A 20,175-nucleotide genomic window follows, 5' to 3' on the forward strand; every position below is an offset into this window, starting at 1 on the left:
GGGGGAGGGAAGCTGGAGGGGAGAGCGTCTGTGCGTTTGCGTGTGCCATGCGCGTGCGCGATGCATACTGCAAGAAATATCGCTTTCAACAAGATTTTAGACATTCACTGTCAAAATATGATTCAGTCTCAGCAGAAGGGAGGTCAGTGAGATGAGTTAATCCCCCTCCCCCCCGCACAGGAAAGTGGACAAAGCTTGTCGAGTCAGTGATACTAATCTCTGCAAATGTCTGAAGGCAGCTGTTTCGTGGTGACCTGGAATGCTCTCGCTCAGTAGCAGAATTCTTGTGTGTGTGTGTTTTATTATATGAACAATAAAAAAGCTAGATAACCCATATGCAAGCACGCTGTCACGCGCCACTCTATAAACATACATTTGAAAATTGTGCAACTCTTCGGTTGTGCCTCTTACAAGTAAAACGAATACATTGCATGAGTGATGAGTGATGATGACCAATACAGTTTGAATAATAAAGCTGGAACAAAGGCAGCATAAGGTGCGGAAACACTGGGAAATTCGTAAATGAATTCTTATTTAAATTTCCCTGTAAACAATCTGAATCAGCCATTGCAGAACTTGTAAAACGATTCAGCTGTTTGAGTGGGATTTGTGATTTCAGCCTCTCAAGTGTGGCGTGAAATGCATTGTTTCCGGGATGCTGCTACTGGGCACTGCCTAATCGACACAGACGGATCATTTTTTACAGTGTACTCGTGGAATGGACTCTGAATTCAAAACACAGAAGGTGCGTGTTGACACGCTCCTGAGCGCGAGCTGCCCTCCTGCATGAACTGGGTAACTCACGTACACGTTTCATCTCTTTCCGCGCGGTTGATGGTGATGATCAAGGTTAGAGAACTGTGAAGTATTAGGGTTGACAAATACCTGAGCTTTGAAGATTGTCTTGCAGGGGACAATCAGACGGATGGTGAGGTTAAGTGGGATGTGAGGGGACAAGGCAGCATATAGGTATGAGGTACACAGGTAGAAAAGGCAGTTAAGACTGAAGCAGGAAAGGAAAGAGCAGGTCCCACAATACGAGGGGATGGTGAGACTGACATGTCGGGACTGAGGACTCATGGCTGAGGTATGTGAAGTATGAATCATGTATGATTTTAACACACACGTCACATTTTAATGTAGTTTTGTATGTTGAAAGGGTGGTCTGAGAAACTGAATTTGGATGGTTAGGTCACAACCATATTGTCTGGTATAAGTAACACAGAAATTAATTAGGATTGTTTATCACTAAACAGGCTTTGTGTACTGGTAGGACCATATGACGTATCTATTGCCCTTTAGGTTCTGTGCTTCAGCAGATACCTCTTGGAGTGGTATTTACTTTTAAGGCAATAGTCATTTGTATATGGTCATCATGTTTTCTTTGTTTGTTTGTTTTTAAACATACACAAAGTTTGTAGTGCAGTAAAAAAAAAAGTCCCCATTTGAATGTACCTCATACAATTTTGAGTGTAATTTTGTTATTATTATTTTTATTTACATGGCCATAGAACATGTGTAGCATTCATTTCATTTTTCAGTAAAATTTGTTTAAATGTGTTAAATATCAAGTGAAAAAAGTTTTTGATCACAAGTTTATTTTGCTTTCCAAGAAAAAGAAAACAAACAGACAAACAAAAACATTGCTGAACATTGTATATGTTTTCATATTGTTATGCATTTCATCAGTTATAACCTGTTACTGTAATGTACATGACAAATTCATAACATCCCATGCCTATGTGTTCTTGTCAGTCTAAAAACAGATTATCTAGCTTTATATAGCATTATTATCACTTTGACCTCCAGATCAATCTAGTAACCTTGAAGGAGAGCTTGAATATGGCATGATATTTTAATATTTATATGCTACTTTCTATATGTTGACAATATGCACTTGTAGTTATAAGGCTTTATGTCAGTTTATGACCCTGAAATTATTAGATTGGCCTTCAAGACCTTGATGGATGTAAGCCAAATTTTAATTAATTGTTAACATGACCCCACTCTACACCCCTACAAAGTTTTATCAGAATTCAGTGAAAGCTTTTCGAGCTATTGAGTTTACGGACAGAATGATAAAACACACACAAGAACCACCACAAACATGACCCCCTTGGCAAAGGTAATAAAAAGCGATGGTACTAAACAGAGGCTTTGATTTCACGTGTAACTAGTTATATGTAAGACAGCTTTTTAAACGCAGTGGCCAGTTTGCAAGTATTCAAAACTTACTCAACACATTGTAGTAATAATAATATCTATTTCTTAGGCAGCTGTTGCTGATGATTGACTGGGGCTTCATGCAGATTAAGGTGGAGCTGTTGGCTGGCAACAAGTAAAAAAAGAAAAGAAAAAAAGAAAAGAAAAAAATAATTGATATCACAAATAGTGTAAAACTAACAGGTTGAAAATGAAGTCTGTGACCTGGGAGACATAAGAAGACAGACCTAGTGTATAAGCAGAAAACTGTTTGCAAGGCAAAAACGAAACAAAGTGCAGCTTGCTGATATTAATAAGTCAGAAATAGTCACTGTGTCCTTCTACAAAGCACCACACATGGTGATTTTGTTTGAGTTCATCAGTATCTGGCTGATTAGTTTTAAAAGTCTTAAAGTGCAGACACCCTGTCTCATATATCTTTCTGTATCGAGAAAGCTGAAGCTTGGTACTTTCATTTGGTATCGCTTATTTCACCCTGACAGTGCTGAAACACAGAGCCTGCTGGACTGTATATGGAAATTAATTGAACCTGCTGAGCAACTTGAGGAGTTCTCATTTTGAGAAAGGGCTACCGACTGCTTTGTTATTCCATATGAAGATACGAAGAACATTAAAACGAGCAAGTCTTTTAAAATGCCATGGCAACATGAAGCCCTTTGAGCATATTACCACTTGGCTATAAGGCCACTGTGAAACTATCAAAAGAATGAAATGGATAAAGTGCACAAAACAACACTGATCTCTACACATAAATCAATTTCAAGCATCATAAAACTAATCATAGAATAGAAACCAGAAGCTCTGCAATCAAACGTTTGATGCAGCAGCTATTAGGGAGTTGCTGTTTGGATAGTGCATATGGTGTGATTGCAAAACAAAATTAGTTATGGAACAAATGTTTTATGTAATAATTTGTCAGTCACATACTTTGAAACAGTATGCCTAATTTTTTCATGACACAGTTCTGAGGTAAAGGCACAGTGCTGCTCCCTTAGATTGCATCTTTAGCTTGATTATAAATGTGCCCTATGCATTATTTATAAAATTAGCTTTGCTTATTCAAAGTTGCCTTTTCATACTAATAACAACTCAGCATAATTTCAATCACACATCTAAAGCTGCATAGCAGGAAGTGTTATCTGCTAACAGACAAGACGAGGTAAACTCTGCAAGTGCTACATGACAATCCATCTCTATTGCTGAATTCTTTTCATTATTTGGGGCGAACGGCGTGCACGAGTGTGACAAATTTGCAGTAATTTAAAAATGACATCAAATTTTTGATTTCAAACTCGTTCTACGCTTTACTGATAATCAGTGAGCTGAGATGGCTAAAAATGACCTTAAATGTTATTCTGCCGTAAGCTTTCTTTCAAGACAGCTTTTGCTTGCCTGCTCATACACACACACAAACAGACACACAAACACACACACTGCATGTTTTCCCCCCGTATTTACTGTAAAATATTTCAATCAGCTTGTGAAAGATGTTCTACGAGTAAATTGGACTTGACTTGGCCTGCTGATCTTCTTTTGGGTCAGTCCACTCTAAGAGGAGCTGCTGCACACCTGGTAATGGCTCATTTCACACTCTCAGAATTGGTGTGTGTCATCACTAGAGGCATAGCAAAGAAACCAGGGGGGTCTCCTCTAAAAAGCGTTTGGATCCAGGAGAGTGGCCAGTCAGTGAACTGATAGAAACAGCACATTCAAGTTTCCGCCTCACCTGGGATTGTCTCAGCGCTCCAGATGGCAGATAGACCACTCTCTCCTTCCTCCCTTTCTCTCTCACTCTCTCTCTCTCTCTCTCTCTCTCTCTGTCACACACACACACACACATACACACATTGCCATTAGTGCACACCCTCCTCTCAGAGTTTCAAGTCACAACCACCTGCTCCTGGCTGAGACTATTGTTCACTGGTCCACCTAATGTAGGCTGACACATGTTGCCAAGCTAGCTGAGGGCCTAGCACTTTGGCTTGGATGGAACAAGGCGGGGCACCACATAAATCACCTCACCTTTTATATTGAAATTTTCTTTCAGCCATGTGTCCGTGTGCCTGCATATTCAAATGAATGACCTACTTTGTCAAAGCCACTCACAATAACAAAACTGAAATAAATAAGTAAGTAAAGCTGAAAAAAAACCCTAAACAATTCCACATCCTTGACAGAAAACTGGATGTTTACCATAAACAGAAATGACATGTAAATGTATGCATATTTACTGATTAATAATGAACTCAGTTTTTCATTTTAGTTGCAAAACTCAATTAAAACACAGAGATGCAACTACCCTTGGTAAGTTTTGAAAATTACATGTTGTGTTTTCTTGATACTCTTTGGACTCGTGATGTGACATCTGGAACTGTGCTGATGTTATTGCCAGGACTTAAGGGGCTTGGAGCACACTCTTTTTCTGCAGCACTCCCCTGCAATCCATTTTTCAGCTTCCGTCTGCCTGCTTTTCACTGTCTAATTCGAGCAAAAAGTACAGCCTGGTACTTCAGTAATCTGGAATACCCTGTAGCATGAAATCACTAATTGATTCTAAATCACAGCTATTTAAATACTGCAGGATCTCATCACATTATCAGTAGTAATATTGTGTTAAGCTGGTAATATATGCAATTTAGCATAGAATGCCTGCCAACACAAATACTGTATACTTGCTATACATGTCAAAACTGGGAAGTGAAATCCATCCGACAGAGTAGGAGGCGAAAAGCACGGTGAAAAGTTCTGCTGCGGCACAGACAGGAAACTGAGGGGAAGGAAAATTATATGTAGATGCAGAGTGCACCAGTAACTGAAAAGACTTTACAGCACAGTTGCTACTTTGCAGAATGGATGTATAACTTCAGCATGGAGCCTGCTTCTCTTGCAGACACCTGAGTGTTTTTCTCCCACTGTGTCGGCAGTATAAATGACCTTTTCTTCCGATTTTGGCAACCGTGAAGTGCCACAAAGAGCAGAGCTATTGCAGGCTGCCACACCACAAGGGGAGACTGTCTGCCAAATACAACCAGATCCAAAGCTCAGCAGCAGTGTTGAGATTAGAGTGGCACACCAATTGTTTCAGTACCACTCACTCGGAAAGTGTTCCTAGACCAAACTCTGCATACAAAGACGGTAGGGACTGCCCTCTTGTTAATGAGAATGGCAGCATTCCACATCCATTCAAAGGTATAAACGACCAGATAGATGCCCCGCCTGCATAATATTCAGTCTCAAACTCAGACTCTTCAGAGGATCTATTGTACGTATGTGTATTTACTTGTAGTTGACAGTTCTTTGTGTATTACTATTTGATTTGTAGTAGATACGAGGCACTGAGACAGGAAATAAAGTTTTGTTTCTTTGAGCTACTATGTGGGCATATTCAGGAACAGAGCATCTACTCTGGGGGCTCTGGGGCAATGTGTTATTTACCTGCAGCATCTTTACACACACAGACAGATCATCATAATAAAACACACAGCACCACTATATTGTTCTCCTTACAATCCTGTACCATAAAGAATGAATGGACTAATCGATATTACAATACCAAGTATCAATAGAATATCTCTTTTATTTTATGCACTACACTTCTCTTTTGAACTGCTTTCCTGATCCATGAAACAACCTTCAGTAATTATATGTTAATTGCTTTAAATATGTAAAAGCCTTCTTGTAATTTTTAAAAATCGTCTTCAGGAATAGTTCTCCAGTCTTCTGGAAGGACATTCAAATCTCTTCTTTGGAAGTTTACTGCTTTTGGGTTGTTTTCTGTCAAGAAGATGAGACATTGGTTGGATAATATCGAGACCCAGACTCTGATTCGGCCAATCCTTGACTGATAATGTTCCACTGTGTGTTTTTCTGAGCATTATCACTGTGTTTGGGATAATTGTTATGCTGAAAAATTAAACCAGTCAGATGGTTTCCCAGATAGCATAGCAAGATGGATCAAAATCTGATGGTACTTTTCTGTGTTCATAATTCTGACACCACAGGCTGAAACGCAGCCCCAAACCATGATCCTCCACTGTGTTTTACAGATGGTTGTAGACACTCATGTTATACCTCTCCCCTCACCTCCTTCATACATATTGATGACAATTTTAACCAAAACAGTCAAGTTGGATTAATTACTCCGTAAGAGTCATTTCCACTGATTTTAAGTCTATTTTTGTGTAATAACACACTTCAGTCTTTTCTCCCTGTTTGCCTTTTTAAAAAAATGGCTTCTTGACAGCCAGTCTTCCACTGAGACCATTTCTGACTTCAGCGAACAGTAGATGGATAAAGTGAAGTGCCTGACACAGGACCTGCATCTCTCAGGTCCTGTGTCAGGTCTTTCTTAAGTACATGCCTTTCAAATACATTTGCTTTAATGCCTAAAGATACAATTTAAAATTCTTACAATAGTTTTCTTTAAAATCCTGCCTAAGTTGTATGTTATTTATAGCCACAACACTGGTTCATCTTTTGAGTTAGGTGTCTTTTTAATACTTGAATGATTCATGGGTCAGTGTTAAGTGGCTTAATAAAAAAAAGAAAGAAAAAAGTCCTTCCTCTGAAATCATCAGTTACAAGGACCGGACAGAAAAAGAGTGAAAAAAACAGTCAACAAGAAAAGAAAAAGCCCAGAAAACTGTTGCTGAAAAACCATAAAAAATTTTTTAAAAGTCAGACTCCTTGGAAGAAAAATATGAAGACATGAGGGGTGGCTCAAGTCTTTTTAACAACACATTTTCTGTGTTTTACATATGATATTATCACGTATTGTCTGGCTATCCAAATATCATGACGATAATCCATTTTTCAAACTGTATTGCAGGAGCAAAACACTGTTTCGAATCTAAACTGTGCCATACAAAGACCAGAAAGGCTTTATGTGTGTTTGTGTGCATGTATCATTTTGATTCATAAATGTAAACTTCTAAAGGTCAAAAAAGGCATGTTTTGTTACCTGTGAAATGTCACATTATGTTGTGCTGGTAGTTCAGCATTGCATAGTTATTTCAGAGACAACACCTTTATCAGTTGACGCCCCCACCCCTCTCCAAACACACACACATGCACTATTTTCTTTCTTGAATATTCAAATTTGATTGCAGTAAGAGATGTGTGGAAGGTAGTTGGCCAACATCGTGGAAATGATGCTAAGTTTAGGTATAAGATTGTAGCACATTTAAAAACTGTTTTCAGTTATATTAAAAGACTACAAAGCTTTGCAGCACTTTTCCATCTCATTTGCACAGAATGAGAGTTGAACGAGAAAGTCTAAACAAAAGCCAAGATTCTTATTTTTGTTTCAGCCTCTGTCTGTCTTCCCGTGTCTTCTTTTTCTCCCTGCCTGTACGTCTGTCTATGCACTTGTACACAATACATCATCTGATTCAGTCAGATCCAGCACCGGTCTAGGGGGAGGTAGCCAGAGCTGAATACACCAACTGTTTCTTGGCAGTCAGTGATAAATTATTAGCCAGTCCATTTAAGTTACATTTCCGTGTTTGATTGCCATATTCAGCTAAGCAGTGCTCGTGATGCCAAATCAGTGGGAGTAAAACTAAGATCAAGTGCTAGAAAGAGGCTCCTAGTGCTTCAATTTTCCAGCAACACTCTGTGATGGTGGCAGAAAAAGATGATTAAGGTGGCTAAAAAGGAAAATTCTGAATTTAATACCATGAAAAGTTACAGCATTTACATGAACAGAAATAACCATTTGGTGCATTGTGCTATATGGAGATATAAAATATGCACATTCACATAGTAAATAAAATTAGTTCTATGAAAACTCGCTCTCCCTCTCTCAGAACTTAAACAGATTTTTGGACAATTCACTTGAGAGGTAGGTCTTCAGTACATATTGAGCACACACACACACACACATAGAGAAAGAGAGAGAGTAATGTGCTCCATCATTTGCCATTTATTTGTAATATGAGTGTGACTGTCTGCAGCTGAGGTATCTAGTTGGGCCAGCAGAGACCTCTCACTCATGCAGAACCACACAAATGCCACATGCACGCAAAGTTGCACACAAGTACTATACACACATGAACATACACCGACCAAGTGTAGACCAAAAACCCGACAGACCAGAACTTGCACAGATTTTGGGATGATTCACTTGAGAGCTGGGTCTTCAATACACACACAGACACACAAAAACATACACATCCACACTCTCCCTCACTTACTCTAGCCTCTAGGTAAGGGAAGGCTCACGAAATTGAGTTCACGGTGGTCGCTTAGCAATGTTGAGCAGAGGGTGTGCTATCAAGCCAAATTGTTCCGGTTCCTCTTGGCTCCCCTCAATTCCGTTTGGGTGTTCAGAGGTGGAACGACGGCACAGTGATCTGGCGGCACTGACATTTAGAAAGGAGGAAGGTGAAAATAAAAGGCTGAAAGTGAGAATTTATCAGCTTCGCACATAAAAGAAGCTGTAATGTGGACAAAAATAAAATAAACCAGATCTTTATTCTTTAGAGAAAATTAATTAGAGTTAACTTTATTTAAAATGCACACCTGATTGAAAATTTTATCTTCATAAAACGGGTCTTTATTTTTTAAGTTAAAAGACCCCCCTTTAAATGACCGGAAAGGCGAGAAGTGAAAGATTTTATAAAGGACTAAACACTGATTGTAAGACGTGCCTTTAGTCTAAAAATGTGGAACCTGGAACCCAAACCTGGCTAGATGTGGATACAAACTTGCATACAAATGTTCACACATTATTAGAGCCCAGGGGTGTATGTGACTAATTAGTAGATACCATTTTCCAAACTTCACTCTCAGCATATTTCGTGTTTCAATCCATTTGGATCTACGGCTACAGAGCTAAATGTAAGAAAATGGGTAATTTGGCAACCCATCTACTTAAATTCTTCACATAGTAAAGGACAACTATTACAAGCAAAGTTAGATTTAATTTGTTTCATTTTTTGCTTGCAGGGTTGAAGCTGTGTGTACAATCTGCTAAATTCTTGGCTAAATGTGCTATCTTGTCTAAATTACCTTCACTCCTGAATGTCACCTTCATACATTTTGCCAAAAGGAAGTTCTATGTGGAGAGCAATTCAGCTTGTAGCTTATACAGATGTACAGATGTGTGTGTATGTGGAAGCGCGCACGTCTGTGTGTGTGTTTTAGTTATTGCTGGAGGATTTAAGAAAACTACCGATCCAGATGTTTTACTCTCCTATTTAGATGCGTCCACTTATAAAGTACACACAATCTTTGCAATTGTGCCACAGAAAACAAGATAATACAAAATGTAATAATCAAAGAATCAGAAAATCTATTACCATTTTTTATTATGCTGGAAATTCTAAACATCTTTGTTGCTTCACATGTGAACATTTCTTTTTTAGGACAGAACAGTCTTTGTACACTACTAATTCACTGATGACTCACTTTAACAAGGTTATGTTGGATGTTATTTTTGCTATGTTGAAAGAGATGGACAATTACTAATATCTGCATTTATATCTCCCTGTCTGGTATTATTACCTAGAGATGTGTGAATAATAAAGTTTTCACAGTCCTCTAAAAAACTAAGTGCATCATCAGTACTTCCATAGGAATTAAGAGGATAAGTAGGAGCCAGGTGCTACTAATCAAATGCTCTTGATTAATTGATAATCAGTAAGTGTGACCACCTTCATAAAAGCAGCTGTTTTGGGAGTTTAGAGGTCAGGAGCATTCCCTGTGTTACCATGATGCCACAGTTTTCACAAGAGTGTCTGAGTAGATTCCCCTCAACGTCAGACTTTGCAGTACTCAGAGAAACAGCATAAAACTCAAAAGCTACATCTCCGACTCTACACATATTAGTTAGGTTAAATGTTAAAGACAGTACAATCAGAAAAAAACAAAAAACGAGCAAGTGTGGCTCATTTGGAAACGTTTGCTCTAAAAAAACTTGGCAGCAAGGCCTAGGTTTGCAAAGTTGCTTCTAACAAAATCACAAAACCTCTGCAACGGTGTTCTTTGGATGGATGAGACCAAAGTGAAAATTTGGTCATAATTCACAGCATCACATGTCACGAAAAGCAAGCACAGCATGTCAGCACAAATACTTCATACCAGCTGTCAAGCACGCTGGTAGACGATGTGGGCTTGTTTTGAAGTCACAGGACCTGCTCACCTTGCAGTCATTGCACCAACCATGAACTCCTCTGTATACCAAAGGATTCTAGAGCAAAATGGGAGGACATCTGTCTGACAGCTAAAGCTTAGGAAGAAGTCTGGTCATGCAACAGGACAGTGAACCCAAGCACAGCAGCAAATGTACAACAGAATGGCCAAATAACGAAATAATCAAAGTGTTGCAACGTTCCAGTCAAATTCCAGACCTCAACCTGATTGAAATGCTGTGTTGGAGCTGTGCATAAACAAATGATCACAAACCTCAATGAACTGAAGTAACACTGCAAAGAAAAATGAGGAAAAATTCCTTCACAGCAATGTAAGAGACTGATAAAGGCATGCAGAAAAAAAATTAAAGTATTTCTGCTAAAAGTGGTTTGAAAGCTGCTGAAACATGGTTAGAAACTTAGTTTTTCACAAGACTGCATAGAGTTCTATGAGCACTTAAAACTTAAAACAGACAATTTAAATCTATAATTTCTCTTAATTCTTCTCCTGTTGTCAGACTGTCTTTGCCAGCTGATACGTAAAGCTTGCTCAGCCCTAGAACCCATAAAAATGTTGACAAGTCAGTGTCCACATTTACTGTGTAAGAATGACCTTGAAAATGCATAAACTTCTCTCTTCTCTGTTAACCCTGTGGACACAACAAGCTAGTGTTTTTCATTATAGCAGTTTGAGCTTATTTAAGGTACTGCTATTAGAACAGCATTTTAAGAACGCTACTTTCTGATACCTTCACTTAAGCTGAGTTAATTATCATTAGTCTATGGAAAAGGCTGTGAGCGACGCATTTCAGCCTGCAAATAAATGATGATACAACATGTAATTTGCCCAGAGGGTGCAGAAACCTTTGCACACATCTGTAAGTGGCAACTGAATAGTAATTAGCTATGGTTGGCAGCTGATTCACTTAAATCCTCTGTTACAGAAGAAAGCTCTGTGATTCAGCACTGGCGTAAACACTCACTGAAGAGCTGACTACTGTTTTAATTTCAAAAATAATTGGGTATATCTGTTGTTCATCAGTCAGCAGAAATGTGTTTCAATGTCAGTGAAAAACAGACCCATAGAAACATCAGGTCATCAGATATTAACCCACTGATAATAAGTCTCGAGAGACTGCATGACAGCTTCTTTCAGATTTGATTTTCTAGGCACAATAATAAAAATGAAAACGTAGTTTTAAAAAGAAGATCGTTTGTTTACATTTGAGGATATAAACTAGATTCTTTTATTACATGTTTTGTTGACTAAATGCACATCGAGCAGAAAAACGTAGCAAATATTGGATTCTGATTTGATCGGACTTCATTTGATGTTCATGCATCAAGGAAGGAGAATGTGCTCGAGACATCTAATAGCTTGAAGATGGAGGATCGATGTCAGGTCACCAAAACCTGGAGTCAAAAAGCAAACCTCACTGTCAGTTGAATCATCTAGTGTATCGGAACAGTTGTCATTCCCTAAAGAATTTACGCTCAACGCCTCTTAAAACTCCCATTTAATCTCATGTTATTTTTTTCCCCCAAGAAATGTGCTGTCAAGTTAAAAAGGGATCATTTCTTGCAGCAGTGTCACGGCACTTTCATTTTCCCATTAATCAAAATTTAAATTTCTAAAGGCTTCAAGATTTTTTTTTTTGCAGCGCACTTGCGTCTGCTTTGTGTTTTTCTTCCAACCCGTATATCTATGAACGCCAACAACTCTTGTTTTGCAATTTGCTGTTTTAATTCATTCTTCCTTCTGCTTACTAATTCATTAAAACGGCTCTGTAGCTATTGATTAGGATTGTACTGAGCCATTCTCTGTTTATCTTGTTGAATTACAGCCAGCTGGTCCGCACCAAACTAGCTGCCTACACGGACTGCTGAGGAAGCCAGATCTATCCAAAACGGATTCAGTGACCTCTTCAGACCAGTAAGCACTAAAACAGACAGCAGGAGCTGTCACTTAAAGATGCCAGTGCTTTCCTGTGTGGGTGTTATCACCCCATTAGTGCAAATACACTGCTGATCTCTGCCCTGCTGTGCTCCAGAACTCATCTTCCTCAACAAAAACTGCATTAATAACACTGTTTGATAACAGTGAAGTGATTGAACACTGAAGTATTTGGTAAAATTCAGCCTTTCAGCGCTTTGATATGAAATATTACTTTCCAACATGGGGACATTTGCATATCTTGTTATTACAAGTCGAGTTTTGATTTAATAATAAGCATCTTAAATATTTTATCACTGCTTTTATAGTGAGCAAGAATTCCCATTTTACCTCTATTGTAAAATGTGTAAAACGTTGGATGTATAGCACAGTTAATTAATTATTGGATTGATCTCATTAATTAATTAATCTTTTTTTAATTACAATCCCTTTGTCAGGTTGATCTTTAAGATGATTAGAAAAATCCTTTATATATTATAGTTCGCAGTCATTTGTGTTTGTTAGTATTTCTTTTACAAACAGTGATAAAGAATCACTAAATAATCATCTTTATTTACCGTCTCTACTTTAAGGAAAATCTATTCTTACTGTGATGGTATACTAAGAAAACTACAACAACTTCAAACGACAGAGATGTCACTTTCAGTAAATGTGGAAATGGACTAATGGAAACCTATAGGCTATCTAAGCCGAGTAAGTTGGCCATGAATGTTGATGGCATAAATTCTGGGGAGAGCAAGCTAAAGTCAGCAGTCCAGGGTAATTCTAGTACTTAAGGTGACCACAAGTCAATTATGTAATCAATCTTACTCAAGACGGTGGACCTAGAGAAAATGAACAGAAAATGTTGACTCAGTGTGTCTAACGCACCCAAATAAGCCAAGGATTTGTTCAAGTCAGTAATGGAGGCACATGGGAGGACACTGGAGCAAAGTATTGGCATTTGGTATAACAAATCACTGCAGGTTGTTATTAGATATAACTCAGTCTAGAAGCCTATCTAGTAAAAAAAAAAAAAAAAGTTTAGAAAAGGTTGAGCTTAAACTTTGCTCATAATAAACTCCCTTTACTCTGCTGACTGAACATCCCTACTTACATTATCTTTATATATGTCAGTTCCTTGTAGTTGGCATTGCTGGGAAGCTGAAAAGGAAGCATTCTCCACTGGTTTTGACATCCTATTATCAAGAATATAGCTCAAAAAGAATCATTTCAAATATCTTGCGTTAAAAAAATGACCAGATTGTGCTTCTACATTAATATGAAGTCATTACAAAAAAGCAGATTCAACAAACTTGGGAGTTTTGAAATGCCAACATTGCTTCCTGGACAGCTGATCAGAGTTAGTTCAATCAGCTCTGAGTCTGAGAAAAGCCTCCCTTTTAATCTAGCGCAACCTGAAGTGTTAGATAAGATGTGTCCAGTCCCCCTGTGACCCTACACTGGATAAGAGTTTAACAGAATGGCTGGTTGGAGATAGATGTGTTCTGGTGAGATAGTCAGATGCTTGTCTGCATTTTTATATGCGGTAAGTTGGTGGACATGTGCCAGTTTTGTAACAGAAATGAAGCATCATAAAGGTACCAGTTTTATCATATGTATACAAATTATGTCAGAGGGAACTTCGTTTCAGTAATGCGGGAATGCCTCCCCTTTTCCTACATTTACTGCCAATAGTAATGGACTGTCTGTCTGTAAGCCAATATCTGTGTCACTGTCCGCCAACAGCTTTCATTTTAAATGACTGTTCAACGCTGATGGACATAAAAGCCCGATTTTTATGATGCGCCATTCTGCAACTACAAAATAAGTGTTTTTTTTAATCTGCTGAGCAGCATGCCACACAATCACTGAGATAGTCACAAGGTAATACATAGACTCAAATAAATTGAGAAGGCTGACATCCACAGCATTTCAGTCAAAGAAAGAGAAAGAGAAAAAGAAAGAGTTGTTATTAAGCAGACAAAATACAAGCTTAACCCTTACTTTTCATATTCTGTAAATGCAGTGAAAATAAATAAAAATTAAAATAAATACACCTACTATTACTATAACTATTCCTTTTTTTGCATTAGACATAAAAACATAACATCCATAATGAATTAATTATAATGGGTGCACAGGCTGAGCAGGAAGTGAAGAAATGACTGGACATGTGGCAACATCAGCAAGCAGGGGGGGCTTACCTTTGATAGGGTGATCCACTCAGAATAATCGAGAGCGACCCAGTAGGTTAAAAAACAAGACCTTACTGTCCCTCAAACATGAAGGGGAGTAAGAAAAGAACGTGATAGCATGAATGGGAAGGCCGAGGCTTTGTGCCAGTAGGTCTGGTGAACATCATGGGAAGGATTTGCTACCATCTGGGGCCATGTTTGGAAGGTGCCACAAGCACTGCTCGGCTTTCTCATAAAGGCAATCGATGGCTTACTGCCGTCTCCCAAAAAACTCTATCACTGCTATGGCACATGCACATTTAAGAGCAAATTTAAACTAAAAATTGAATTTGAGCTTGAGCTTGAGTCTGTCGGGGGTTCAAGGACACTATAAAAAGAGGAAGAGGATAGCAAAAGGGAACTACATGTAAAATTTCAGACAGTTATGCTTGGTTTCATACAGGGACAGGTGCGGTGCTGCTAAATGTCCACAAGTGCAGAAACACAACAAAAAAATGTCCTAGATGGGGGTAACTCAGGAGAGCTACCTTGCCTGATTTTGTCTGCTGAGACTGAACGTGCTGTCAGCAGCATTTTTAGTTACTGTGCCCAACAGCTTGCCAATATTAAATTGGGAATTGGAGCCACTACAAATGGGGAAAAGAGAGAAAACATTAATATAGGACAACAGACAGTCAGGGCAGTTAATGTCCTGAAACTTGATATCTCACTTGAGCTACAGATATTCTAAGGTTAAAAGTCTTTGTGACAACATTTCCTTAATCCCTCCCAATCGTTCTAACTTTCTCATAACTATTTTAATCCCATCTACATTTACTGTGTTTTCTTACTTCAACGTGTATGTTGTCTCAGGTACACACACTGTGTTTGTGTGTACTTGAGAATGAGATTACTCAGTAAAACAATGTACCTCAGCATGAATGTAAGAAGGTAAAAGGAAAGGGCATAAAGTGTAAAAGCTTGATTTTTTTTTCTTCTTGCAAGTCTCTGGTGGAAAGCCAAAATGAAATTACCTCTTCCTGCAATATCACCAATCTGACTCAGCACTAACTTATTGTTCTTTTTTTTCATCATTCCTATTGCTCTCAAGTACTTTATCACCTCTTTTGCTGCAGTACCGGTCAAAAAATTCAACATAAAGTGCCAGGTTTATCTGCCATTTTCTTCTTCCGTAGCTGCTCCCTCCAAACTCCATCTCTTATGTTTTCTCCCCATGAGTTTTGTGCTGTTGATGGGCCACAGAGATGTCATTAATTCCCAACACAGTGTGAGCGAGTGCACACACTAGAGGAGAGCGGGAGTGAAGCATTCACAGCTCCGCATCCTTCTGATCCCTCAGCCAAAAGAAAAATATCCCCATGGGCCACAGCCCTCGCATTTCTCTATGTGTACATGTGTGCATGTGTGTGTGCTAGCTCAGAGAGCCAGACAGAGAGAGAGAAAGAGAGAGAGAGAGAGAGAGAGAGAGAGACTATTCACAAGAAATCAAGAGAAAGTGTTGGCTAACCTAAATGACAGGTATTGTTTCAACGTTAGCTCCTTTGGGAAAAACTGACAGCCAGCTCATCACACTTGATAAAAGTGATACCCAGGATTTTTGGATGTCTGAAGATTTCATATACCCCAAAAATCCCGCAAAAGCCTGTTCTTGTCAGAAACCAATTTTGTTTTTAGGTGCTGTGATCAGAATCAGGGAGAAGAGGGGCACTACATGGCACTTGACCTACTCTTGGAATGACCAACTCAGACTAAGCATCCCGTCTGTCTGCAGAAGCAAAAACATACATTCACTGAAAGGATGGGATTTGCACAATGGATACACGCAGCCCTTCTTGTGATAAAAGAGATTTGCCAGGTTAGCGGTTCAATCCTCCTGGCCACTCCATATACAAAGGTGTCCTTGCATTACAAGTGACTTTAAAATGTATTGGTTATTCACACAAAGTCACACAAGCCGATGTTTAGTGTCTTTACCGAAACACGGTTTTAGTAAAAAAACCAAAACAAAACATGCTTGTATCTGTAGCTAATCACACACATTCAGGCACTCAGCTGACAATAACTCAGTTTTAACATATAAAACAAAGATCTGTGGTATTGCCAGCCCTGTGCTTTGTGTTCTGATTCATATGGACAGCTGGAGTATTGATCTGGTCTAGTTATAATACGCTGCCAATTTAGGAAAATGCTCAGCTAATACAACAGAAGGAGGAGAAAAGACATTTAACGTGACGCATTTCTTATTCAAAAGGCTGAACTCTAAGTCTTGCTGAGTCACCTGTGCTAAGGTGTTATGCAATGCATGTACTCAACTGCTGCATGTGCTAGTTATGCATATTATAAAATAATATGTTATAGTCATAATCATAATAACCCAAGCATGGTCATGGCTATGTTTTACCATGCGGCAGCTGTCATTGGATGCAGGTTTAGGAACAAAACACAAGACTCAAAGATAGGCAGGATAAAATGTTTTATCAGGTTCAAGTGAGAAAACAAAAAAACACAACCCAACCAACCAACCAACCAACCAATCGACCAAACAAACAAACAAACAAAAACTTAAAGCCCAATGGGCAGCAAAGTACAAAACCAAAGTCTTCAGGAACACAGAGGAAGCACAAGAGAGGGCTTAAATACTCACACAAGAGGTGATCAAAGGAAGTGGACACAGGAGGGCAATGAGATATGGCTGCAACTAATTAAAACAATGACTGGGGAGAAATATAACTAACAGCAAAACACATGAGACAGGAAACCAGCAAAATGAAACAGGAAGTAATTCAACAGGGAAACGCTGAACAGAGAGGAGGACTTAACAACAAGATACAGGAGACACTAGGGAGGCTAAGCTAATAAATACGAAAGCATGAATGAATTCAAAGCAGAATAACAATTATAACAGTAATCACAGAAACCCACAATAATGAGACTTAGCCAACAGTAACAATCAAAACTAAAGCTCAAGAATAAGAACGAAAAACCAACCAGACATTCCCACAAAAATAGCCAGAAAACTGCAAAGAACAACAAACACTGTGGATCATGGCAGTTATAACGAAGCCTGGTTTTAATCAGTAGCAGTCGTGAGAGCGGATGATAAACTATCCTCCTATTGTTATATTTGTAATGCCCTAATCACACTGGATAAAAACCTTCAGAAAAAGGGTGTAATTGGTCTTCATTCTCGAGGCAAACTCTGTAGTAGTCAAGAGATTTTTATTAACTCCAACTCTGGTTGGCAGCAATGGAAACGTCACACTGGTTCATTTGCTAAATTATGCCTCTTTGCGTGTTGAAGTTGTAGCCTGGTTTGGTAGCTTACATGACTCTTGGTGAGCTTAGCCACAAATTCCATCTTTTTTCCATTTAGCACTTAAAAATCCCATGCAATGAAGACTTTTTTATGTGCAGATTTCCAACTACCGTTTGTCTCTGTGTTATTGCTGTTGTTCCTGTTTAGACACATTCTAAATTTAAATGAACTGCAGCCCAACTCAGCAAGTAAGAATGGCGCTTTATTAGTGGCACATTGCCTTCTTTCTCACCATGAACTTGCAGGACTGATCTGCTGTCAACAATAGGTATTAACCTTCACAGGTCAGACTCTGCATCTATTCAGTTGTGTCACATTGCACTATAACAATGATGGTCTGAGGTCATTATTTGTGGCTTACTTCACTTAATCCCCAGCAGCACTGTTTTTAAAGAGCCTAGAGACAAAAGAACTGTGCAAAGAAGACAAATTCCTGAGCAGCATTTATGACAAAGTAAAGAGGCCACAGCTTTGAACTTCTGGGACTGCTGTGAGGGTGTTATGACAGTCTTTGCCAATGTTTAAACATGGCAAGCAATTGCTTGTGGGTGCCTTTGTATGATTTATAAATCTTATTGTAGTGATGTATATGAATTTCTTTGTCAGCAACTTTTAACTCACTTGGGATTTTATCTATTTATTATGAGCCATTGCCTTTTTTTTCTTTTGGTTGTTTCCTTATCTTTTAATAATCTATCAAGCTAATGCAACATAAGCAGGACACTTTCAGACTTCTGCTTTATGTATTAAGGCTAAGGCAACTGCTGTGATACTTGTTTCATTGCCATGTTTGTACAGTAGGCCAAGTCACTGAATCTTGAAAGTAAGACTGCTTGTTCAACCTTTTTGTTTTTAAATATTTATTTCTCAACATTCATTGTGGGTAAAGCGTAATAGCTGGCTTTTTTATAGTCAAAAGCTTTTTATGGGCTTGTGAACTGTTACGCTGATCGTTAGATCTAGGCAACTAAAGCACTGTGAAAGCTGTACTAACTTATTTAATATGCTTTTTTTTTAGAGAGAGTGAGACAGAATATTTGGATCAACCATCCAAAGCAATGGACAGTGCACAGAAGGATAGCAGCAAGAATTAAAGGGAAGGGTTACAAAACCGTAGTAAGTCTACTAATGATTGTATTGTTTTAATTAGCATATTAAAAGTAACTCATGCACACTAGTTCCAAGAGGTAACACCATACCTGACACTGCTATTAGAAATACTATTCATCTTTTACCAAATTAATGTGCAGTAGATCATCCATATTTTTTCTGCTTCCCCAGTGCTCCTAAGTGGTGTCAGGAGAATGAATTTATTATTTGTCACTGTTTTGCATTTTGTTATGGAGTGAATGTGACATTTTACTGCAGAACAACACCAGAGACAAGTGTCAGCTACACAGCAGCTTGCATTTTTATTCGATTTTGAACACGATCTTCACTGTGAGGTTTAGCAATGTGATACATCAAAAATTAACTCTTACTTCTATGAAACACGTTTCAGGTTTACTAAAGAAAAATGATGGATGGGAATCTGGTAAAAAAAAGAAGAAACACCAAGCCGACTCTAAAAAAAATGTGAAAAACAGTGAATAAAATAAAATAAAGAAAATGTAGTCTTTTGGTTTAATTTTTGATATTTTGCAGTTTTCACTGGGCAGCGACAGCTTTAGAAAGCTGATGGGTTTGTTGTTGCACTGAGTTTTCTGTCTCTGGATCCAGAGCGTGCTTTAAAGTTTGTGATCTCACACATTGATAATAACATTACAAATGGAATTCACATAAGGTGGAATTTTCCGACATGTTACTACAACTACTTCCCATTTCAAGGGAGCAGCCTTTGAAGCAAAAGTCTCCTTGCAGGATCCTTCAGCTTTACTGTTTCATCAAATTGCTTCTATTATTTTTTAAGAGTAAGGTGTCAGTGAGCATGTCTGGGCCCGAATTTGCTATAAACCTTGGGTTTATGACAGAGGTCCAGATGATCATGGGCTTAAAGGGTTCCTGGGTGCTGACAAACTTTCTGGCCATCAGGCTCACTGAGTTTACAGGCCCTCACTGTGCTATTAACTAACACACACACACACACACACACACACACACACACACACACACACACAGAAAATTTAGGCAATGATGACCGGCTGCTGCAAAAAGAATTAAGGGGACAAATTCTTATACAAATCAGAGTTTAAGTAAATGAACAAAAACAAAGTTCAATGAAATCAATGACATCAATCTTTTTTTGAGGTTATGATTGATTTAAAGTTCTTTAGCATGAATTAACATCCATTGTTTTTGGCTGCACAGTCTATTTGGATATTACCACGAGGAGCTGATTAAGTCATGGGTTTTCCAATCTTACACTTACAGGAG

At 38.5% G+C, this 20,175-nt stretch overlaps 1 long non-coding RNA gene across 1 annotated transcript; it reads left to right on the top strand.

The window, feature by feature from the left end:
- The first annotated feature begins 664 nt into the window (after positions 1-664).
- LOC109203861 (uncharacterized) lies at positions 665-19,392 on the top strand. The gene is made up of 4 exons (XR_002063519.2): positions 665-1,087; positions 12,200-12,288; positions 18,821-18,918; positions 19,304-19,392. It is a non-coding gene; the product is annotated as an uncharacterized LOC109203861 (long non-coding RNA).
- Positions 19,393-20,175: the final 783 nt, after the last annotated feature.

This window comes from Oreochromis niloticus, linkage group LG10, assembly GCF_001858045.2.
Source record: "Oreochromis niloticus isolate F11D_XX linkage group LG10, O_niloticus_UMD_NMBU, whole genome shotgun sequence".
NCBI classification, from domain to species: Eukaryota; Metazoa; Chordata; class Actinopteri; order Cichliformes; family Cichlidae; genus Oreochromis; species Oreochromis niloticus.